The sequence below is a fragment of the Neolamprologus multifasciatus genome, chromosome 13, assembly GCF_963576455.1.
Source record: "Neolamprologus multifasciatus chromosome 13, fNeoMul1.2, whole genome shotgun sequence".
NCBI classification, from domain to species: domain Eukaryota; kingdom Metazoa; phylum Chordata; class Actinopteri; order Cichliformes; family Cichlidae; genus Neolamprologus; species Neolamprologus multifasciatus.
The window spans coordinates 28441262-28450159 of NC_140451.1; the positions used below are offsets into that span (position 1 = coordinate 28441262).

The following is an 8898-nucleotide window of genomic DNA, read 5'->3' on the forward strand; positions in this document are numbered from 1 at the left end:
CACAATCAAACATACAGCACAAATCTAATCAAAAGCTAATCTAAATAAATGAGTCTTAAGATGATGTTTAAAAGAATAAATACAATCCAGGCAACGTGAAGATGGAGAGAATTCCAGAACCTGGGGGCCACTGCTCTAAAAGATCTATCACCTCTGGTCTTAAAATGTGTTCGTGGGACTACCAACAGCCTTTGATTAGATCATCTCAGGCTGCAAGAGGGAGTGTGAGGCTCTAAAAGATCAGAAATATAGATAGGAGCATCATGATTCAAAGCTTTAAAAGTCAGGACTAAGATTTTAAAATGAATTCTAAAATGTACTGGAAGCCAGTGTAATGATCGTAAAACTGGTGTAATGTGCTCTCTTTTTCGTGTCTTTGTTAAAAGCCTTGCTGCAGCATTCTGGACTAACTGGAGACAGTCAAGATTATTTTTGCTCAAACGGAGAAAAAGACTGTTACAGTAATCTAAGCGAGAAGAAATAAAAGCATGGATAATCATGTCTAACTCAGATTTAGACAAAAAAGTTTGCAGTTTGGAGATATTTCTTAGCTGAAAAAGGCAGTTCCTGCGTTTGTGTTGTCTGCCCAGATTATGGGCAGACAACACAAACATTGGTTCGGGGTGGAAATAAAAATGGGTTTTACATTACAGCCAATTGTTTGTTGACCAATATATGAACAAAGCACTTGCCTTCACCTGAGTTTTTTTCTCTGCTCATATATATACATAGACATGGCACGGTGAGAAAAAAATAATGTTGCTGGTGCAGTTATGTAAAGCTGTGACACAGAGTACACTAGACAGCTAGTATCACACACACCGCTTCAGTTGCCATTGTCTCTTTACATGATTTTTACATTCTTTTCCTGAAAATGGTGAGCCCCACATGCAAAGGTGAACCTTGCTAAACTACTGCAGTGCATGCTGTGCACCTTTTAATCGTGTATCTAATATGTAATATATCATGTATTGTGTAATCGTGGATCCAACCATGTAGTGGACACCTGATCGTGACCTGCCTTCACACCTGCCCCTCACCCTCCACTCAGCATGCACACATTTTCCAGCTTGACATTTACCTTTGGTTTTGCTTGTCTTCCTGATTGCTAATGACTCTTTTTGTTTTGATTACCTGCTTGTCCTCATTTTGGATTGTTGTTGTACACTGACTGCTCCCTTGCTCCTGACTCTTTTCTGAATTTGATAAATTGCCCTTTTCAATTTCCTGGTTTAACGTTCACACCAAACACTAACATGCCAGCTCCTAGGATTTTAACACCTCAGCACACGTACTCAGTTCCTTAGTTTATATTTTGGAGATGCACAGTTTTCTTTGGATAATAAAGACTTATTTGTTCAGATAGAGAGGGTGACAGCAAATTCATTAAATGCAAAAATCCCAAGCGCTTTATCCCATTTCTGACCCTTCTCCTCTCTCTAGATGTTGACAGCAGCATATAAAATGGTAACTCTAGAAAAGGTTCTTCTCCTTAATAACATGAATCGCCACTGTAGTCGTATATATTTAAAAATTATATTCCTCATTTTTGGCCATCATCTATGCCCGGTGTTGTGGAGTAACGGAATACATGTACCGCCGTTACGTATTTAATAAAAAAACAACAAAATTAAAAAAATAAATAAATAAAATAAAATAAAAAATTTATTTTGTTTAATAAAAAAAAACAAAATATGAGTAACTGTATTCCGTTACAGTTACCGTTTAAAAAGGTGGTATTTAGAATACAGTTACTTTGTTGAAATAAATGGATTACACGGTGACGGCGGTACTTCCCTGTTTCATATTGTGGCGGGTCAGGCCTGTTTGGGTTTTGTTTGACAGCTACGTTCTGTTGTTCCAGGTGGCAGCGTTATGGTTGCCATGGTTACAGGGTGACGCTCTCTCTCTCTGCGTGTTTCCTGGGTGAGAGAGGCCTTTTTGTTGTTGTTGTGCTAAGCTAATAGGCAGAATGCTACAGGTATAGCTCTAAAGAATGTAGCATCATGGGCAGTGTAGTCCGTGCTGCAGGGAGAATGGACTGCCATACACGTTATGTGTCTGTGAGCGAGGGAGGGAGAAAAAGGAAAAACGGGAGCTGGAAGCATGTAAATATAATAATAACCACTGCAGCCAAGAAGAGTGCCTGACGAGCCCAGTTGTAAGTAAGCTATTAAGACTCGACTGTACACCGTGTTCGTGTTTTCCTCCAAAAACAATAAGTTCCGTTGGAGCAGCCTTTCAACGCCTCTCTCTGTCTCTTGCTAGCAAAGTTGACCCAGACAACAAAGTAAAGCTAGTTTTTGGCTACGAGCCCGACACAGAACCCACCGTATTAGCCAGAGGTCCCTTTACTACGGTTCGGAGCCGCGGACCTTCAGTAACAGTAATAAATCACAGCAATAGTACATTCATGTAGTTGTAAACAGCATGATAATATATTAAGTAATCCAAAGTATTCAGAATACGTTACTCTCATTGAGTAACGGAATACGTTACAGAATACATTTTGGGGCATGTATTCTGTAATCTGTAGTGGAATACATTTTAAAAGTAACCTTCCCAACACTGTCTATGCCAATAAGATATATGAGATTAAAAAGAAAGAAATAGTAACAAGTAAAAGAGAATGCACCTAATAATGAATGCAAAGCATTAAGGAGGAAAAGGGTCGATGAAAGGAAATAGAGATAAATGAAAAATGAAACAGATGCCTTCCTAAATACATATGCCTATCTGTGGAAGGCATATAAACATGACAAGTACATGAAAAACACATTCTTCCACACCCGAGCACACACTACCACTTTCAGCTCACTTTTCCACTAAACATCACTGTCACACAGCCACCGCTGTCCAGCTGTGCTCACAACTGAAACACAAAACACCACTGTAGGATAGAAAGTATTATATATGTATGGCTGCACACTAGTTCAAAAGGAGAACAATCTGAGAAGACCAGATAAAGTGTCTGAATATGTTTGCGAAGGTAAACGTTTTCGCTCAAATTGTATTGAAAAAGTGGAAAGTGGAAAAAAACACTCAAGTAAAAAAAGTCACTTACCTTTTCAACCGTGACAATTACAAGCACTTGCTTTGGCCAGCGGGTACGTTCTTGCTCTGCCTTTTGCTGACTGAATCTGAAGTTTTGGTGCGTGCATGTGTTTTAAGGTCTGATGTTAATAGGTCTCGTTATGAACAACCTCTAATCAGTAAAAATAGCAATGTCGGTCAGTGTTTAGTCTGCACACACATTCACGCAGTGCAACGCACACACATTTTCAATGCGGTTCACATGATCATTAAATTTCAGGGTACATATGTGTGTGCGTGTGTGTGATTACATGGTGTCGGGGTCTCTGGGGCCACTTAAGCCTCATGTTCGAACAGGGCCTCAAATGCAAGCGCACTCTAAGAGTGAGGTCATTGGAGAAGGAGTGACAGCTTCAGGAAATGAAACACACCTCAAATTACAGCTAAACAACATTAACTAACATTTAAAACATGTGGTTTCGCATGACTCGCTTTCTCTCCATCAGACCAGCGCGTTTCTTGATTGAAACCTTGCCTTTTTTCTGTCGACTGCTTTAAAACACAAACAGCAGAGTGTGAGAATGTCACGCCGTGAACACCGAGGACTTTCTCTCCAGGATGAATATCGCACCGTTTTTATACTCACTATTTGTGCCAGACTTATAGTTTTCCCCTTTGCCTCTGCGTTGTTCCTCTCGGTGCCTGCACACATTTGGCATAGCGGGAGATATCGAGGCTTGTTTTCCTCCCTTCAGAAGCCATCTGCTGTTGTTTAATATTAAAAGACAAGTTCCGGAGTTAAGTAAACCATCATAGTAAACATGCAGGTTTCTGCTGAGAGTTTTTCCCATCCACACATTCATTAAGCCACTTTTTGCTTTCTGTCAATCACTCGACACCACAACAGTTCTCTGCCTGAAGATAACCTTTTAAAGACATGCAATGCCTGAACTGAAAGTACAAAGGATGTAATAATCACCAACTAACTAAATCACATATTTTTGATTATTTAGGACATAATCATTTATGAAATGGCTTTTATGTAACTATGGAAGATGGTGTTGTTTGCCATAGTTTACTGCAGTGTTGCAAAGTTCAGCTTTACAACACTGATGAAAATCTAAAATTGTTATTCCCACAAAAATGACTAGATAGTTTGTGCATGCTCACAAGACTATAAAAGGGTCTACATTATTGTGCAAAAATCTTGAGTCATATAAAGACATGCTGCTGCATTTAGTGGTGGAGGTACTGTCCCATGGTTCCACAAAATGCTCTAAAAGTGTATCTGTTTCGCTTTATGCCACAGAAACATAAAGCACCTGGATTACAGGTTTAGTTCAGAGCTGTATATTCTTTATCCTCATTTGTACTCTGAGTAGTCAACATGCATCCAAATGCACGATCTGATATCCTCGTGTTGGTGTTGTTCCCAGATCATCATACTAAAGGTTGTTCCAGGATCAACATTGCAAGTGACCAATCAGAATGTTGTGATGTCATACTTTTGCGACTTCGGGAAAAACCGGCGTAAAACAAAAAACTGTTCTTAAGCTGCGAGAAACCGCCTTTGTCCGCCGATCAACGGACCCTAACCCTGACCCTAACCCTTTAATAAACGCTAAGCAGAATTGATATTGTCCTTGCAACATTGGAATTTCATAAATGCACGAATGGGTTGGTGCGCAAAAGAATAACGTCACAACAATGTGATTGGTCACTTGCAATGTTGAACCTGGAACAACATTTTCATGATGATCTGGGAACAACACCAACACGACGATATCAGATCATCCCATCCAAATAGTAATCTCAAGACTCTCAGCCTTGCTGGATGAATTTCCAACACGGGAAGGCGGAATATCTCTCTCTTGGAAAATGTTGTCTTTCAGCTGCTGAGGCCAGGGCTGGAGAGAAGGAAATGTGTGCCACAACGTGATTACTGTGATTACTACGCAGACTAATTTGAGCTGAGTAGGTGTGACTCTATGATAAGTTCCAGTGATTTGTGTGCAGATAAGACAGTATAAACATGAAATATATCTGTCTGAACTGAAAAAGTAAACCCCTTTGCTGACATTTAAATGACTGTGTGTTTGTAACCTGAGACACTGTTGGAAAAGTGACCCCGTCCATTAAAGGGTTTAAGCAAGTTGGCAATAGCACACACACTGACATAGACAGAAAATGTTCATTTCTGATTGTTTCCTGAATCTGAGCATGTCTCAAAAAATCGGGTGAAGAAGGTGCATCTTTAACACTGGTGGTATGAAGTTAGAAGAAAAACAAGATGGGTTGGAAAAAACTAAACATATTTTTTATCCTTTATTGAATGCCAGAACAATTCAAGGATGGCTTATTAAAATGATGCTTTCCTTAAAAATGTGTTATTTAGGGTCCCTCCTTAGCTCACTTTGTAGTCTACTGCAGAGAGTTCCTGGGCCATTTGCTGAACGCCCCACACCTCTCCCTCCCTTCTGTCTGTCTGTCTCTCTCACTGTCTCTATCCAATAAAGGCAAAATGCCAGAAATAGATCTCAATGTCTCATTTGACAGTGAAAGACGTGCTGTGAAAACTTTGTAGTTTTCTGTATTTCACTGAAGCTGAGGGCTGGGATCCATTCACAGTGGTTAGAGTGGATTCCAGCTTTCATGGTGGAGACAGTTATGGCATAATCCACTTCTCTGCTGGAGAACTGTATACTCTTTATGCTTCAAACACTCATATTTTTGACCAAATTTGACTAAACGAACTGTTTTCTTTTCATTTCACATGCATGACACTGCAGCTCAGTTACTGATTGTGCTGTAAACCAGACCCAGATGTAAAAGGGCCATACTGACTCTGAAGGGAACCAAGAGCCTTTAATAGACTTGTCTTGACCAAAACGCTCATCGTTAATCATCAGCAAAATCACCGACTTATAAAAGAGTAATATTATAGTTTCTTTAAATGTTGGCAGAAAAAAATGATCCAATAACCGCTTGCTAAGAAAGTGGATTTAAAGTGTTGTGGAAGGAACCTTTCAACCAACGCAGACTGTTGGCTCAAAGCCATGATGTTATTTGTTTTTTGTCCTTGATTACATTCACGCTTACATTGATTTTCCATTGAGTGAGTGCTAGCACATGAAACCATCTCTTTATTTGTACAGAAAATGAATATTACCACTATGTACCTGACACTCCATTCATATTAAAATTAATGCATCTTAAGACCATGGAGGGGAATTATTTTTAACTCGTAAGAAAAGACATTTCAGGGGAAGCAGGGGAATTTACTATTTATTTTAAAAACGTTTCTCTTATTCCTGCAGGGTGAGAATTAAACATTGGGTGATATGTATGTAAAACTGGGAATTTCTGAGAGGCATGTGGGAGAGTATGAGTCTGAAACTTTGAAATGTTTAAGCCTATTAGAGTAAACAACAACCTGCCTGAGACAAATCAGACTTATTGTTTTTTTTAACATGTAAATTCTGACTTTAAGTCTGCTGCAGCAAAGCAAGTTTATCAGCATAAACTGTGAAAGATGAGGCTGAACACGACAACTAGAAGCAACATGGCTGGTAAGAGAAGACATCATGAAAGGAGACGGTAATAAAATGGTAGTACGTGCGCATGTGTTAGTGTGAGGGGATGGACTTTGACAAGAGGATTATCAACACACGGCTAATCTCGTTATTCCACTCTGATCTACATCACCCCATCACAAAAAAACAAAAAAAAACAAATACACTTTCTCAATAACCAGCTTCTCCTTACATACTTATAAAGTGAATCCACACATATAAACACGCATGATCACCATGGAATGTGATGGAGACACACATGATAAGATGTTTCAGGTATACAGAAGTCAACATACTCTCAAAAGCAGCCACACAGGCGTGTATACTGGCAACATATTAGATATGAGTGAGAATGACTACACCCACTGGGGCACTAGTGTCCTTTATCACTAAATTAAACAACAATGACAAAGCAATTAAAGTAATTCATTGGTTTGTGTGTGTGTGTGTGTGTGTGTGTGTTTGTGAATCAATGCTAAAGTTTTGATGACTGGAGTGCAAATGTAGTTGGCCACACAGGAAAATCCACACACATCAAACATGTTTGATCTTTTTAACGAGTCATTTCTGGTTTATTTCTTCTTCTTCTTCTTCTTCTTCTTCTTCTTCTTCTTCTTAGCCAATAGTGAGTTAGCTGAAGAAGATTTGATGAGCTATAACAGCTGGAGCAACATGAACTGAAAGTAAAGAGAAATTCTTCTTCTTCTTCTTCTTCTTCTTCTTCTTGTTCTTTCTTCTTCTTCTTCTTCTTCTTGTTCTTCTTCTTAGCCAATAGTGAGTTAGCTGAAGAAGATTAACAGCTGGAGCAACATGAACTGAAAGTAAAGAGAAATGCTCTCCTGGTTTCATTCAGCAATGCATTGTCATAGTATGATGTGAACTATGGATTAATGAAATGTACAGTGATGCATTCTTTCCTTGTAGTACTTGAAGGCTGCATAAAATATAACTAAGAGCTGCCCTTAGCTTACTTTAAGAATCCTGCTGGTGCTAAAGGTAAACTGCAGCAGTAAGGTTGGGATCGCCCCTGCTCTAGCATTGCACCTTCATTTGCCAGAGCATCTGTGGCAACAGTCTGGAATCTAGATCCCAGTTATGAGGAATACAGATTAGTTTTAAATGTATGATTCTTGTGTTAACCCTACATTATTTCTGCTTCCTTGTGTTTTTTGGATTCTGTTTCTCCTCTCATTTGGAGTTTTTCTTGGACTTGCTCCCAGCAATAAAGCTCACTTTTTGTTTGCAAACTCTATCTCCTGTGTAGTGCATTTTGGGTCTCCTACAAGAGTAGTATGTGAAACTAAATTTAGCATTTTAAAGGAAATGCTAGAAACAAGGAAACCTACCTGGAGAAAAGGTAGAAAACCCTGGTTTGGCTGCAGAGAAAGAACCAAGAAAGCAAAAACTGAGATGTCGTCTGCCTTTTCTGTGGGTTACAATGAAAGTGCTTACGTTTTACTAAACTATATCACTTTTTTATACTGTTTTTCATATTAGATCATACCAGGAAGGGTTCATAAGAAGCACGGGTGAAAAAAAGTTTACTTAAGTAAATTTCTCAGTGGCACCAGACAGGGAAATGTTTGCTTAAGTAAATTCTGGTGAAACAGCTGCTGCAGCTCCTGTGCAGAGTGTTTCAGAATGTGAACAGTTGCAGGGAAACATTTGATCACATAGTAAAAATGTTACACTTTTAAGGGTTTAATATTTAAAGCCAATCATCTCACAAAGGATAATAGTAAAAACAACAAAGAAATTTAAAAAAATATAATTGATTTGTTTCTATTGGCACACTCATGATTCAGTTAGTTTAATGTTTTAAAAAGAACAACTAATGATTCTTTATTCAACTCAAAAGCCAACATGTCCACATCTTTTAACTCCAGTTTATAATCTTGACTGTCCTCGCTGAGTAATAAATAATAATAATAATAAATAAAGTAATATGTGTAAAATGTGTAAAAGTGCTTCCTTACCTCTAAAGGCAATGAAAAAAAAACTAGCTTTAGATTTAGGTTTAACACAACCTAAGAGACTGCTAATCAGTGAAGACCACACAAGTTTAAGTCTATACATCTTTGTTTTTAACAAGAAAGGGTACATTTCTGCACGGAAAGATTTTCTGCATTTTCTCCCTGAAAATCATTGCCTGCAAATAGTTTTTGTTTCTTTCCATGAGTGTGAAATGTGAGTAGAGAGGCAGAGTTTCCAGCAGAGCTGTAATGGCAGCGAGTCTTGGCAGAGTGGTGGTAAATTGCAGGGAATGTAGGGGGTTGTGTCACGTCATATTTTG

At 38.7% G+C, this 8898-nt stretch overlaps 1 protein-coding gene across 1 annotated transcript in view; it reads right to left on the minus strand.

Annotated features, from left to right (window-relative positions):
- Positions 1 to 3083, minus strand: part of cdh5 (cadherin 5) — a 73010-nt gene extending 69927 nt beyond the window's left edge. Inside the window, exon 1 of the mRNA XM_085182278.1 lies at positions 3065 to 3083. The gene's annotated coding sequence lies outside the window, so the exon portion shown is untranslated. The remainder of the gene's footprint in view (positions 1 to 3064) is intronic.
- Between the last annotated feature and the right edge of the window lie 5815 nt (positions 3084 to 8898).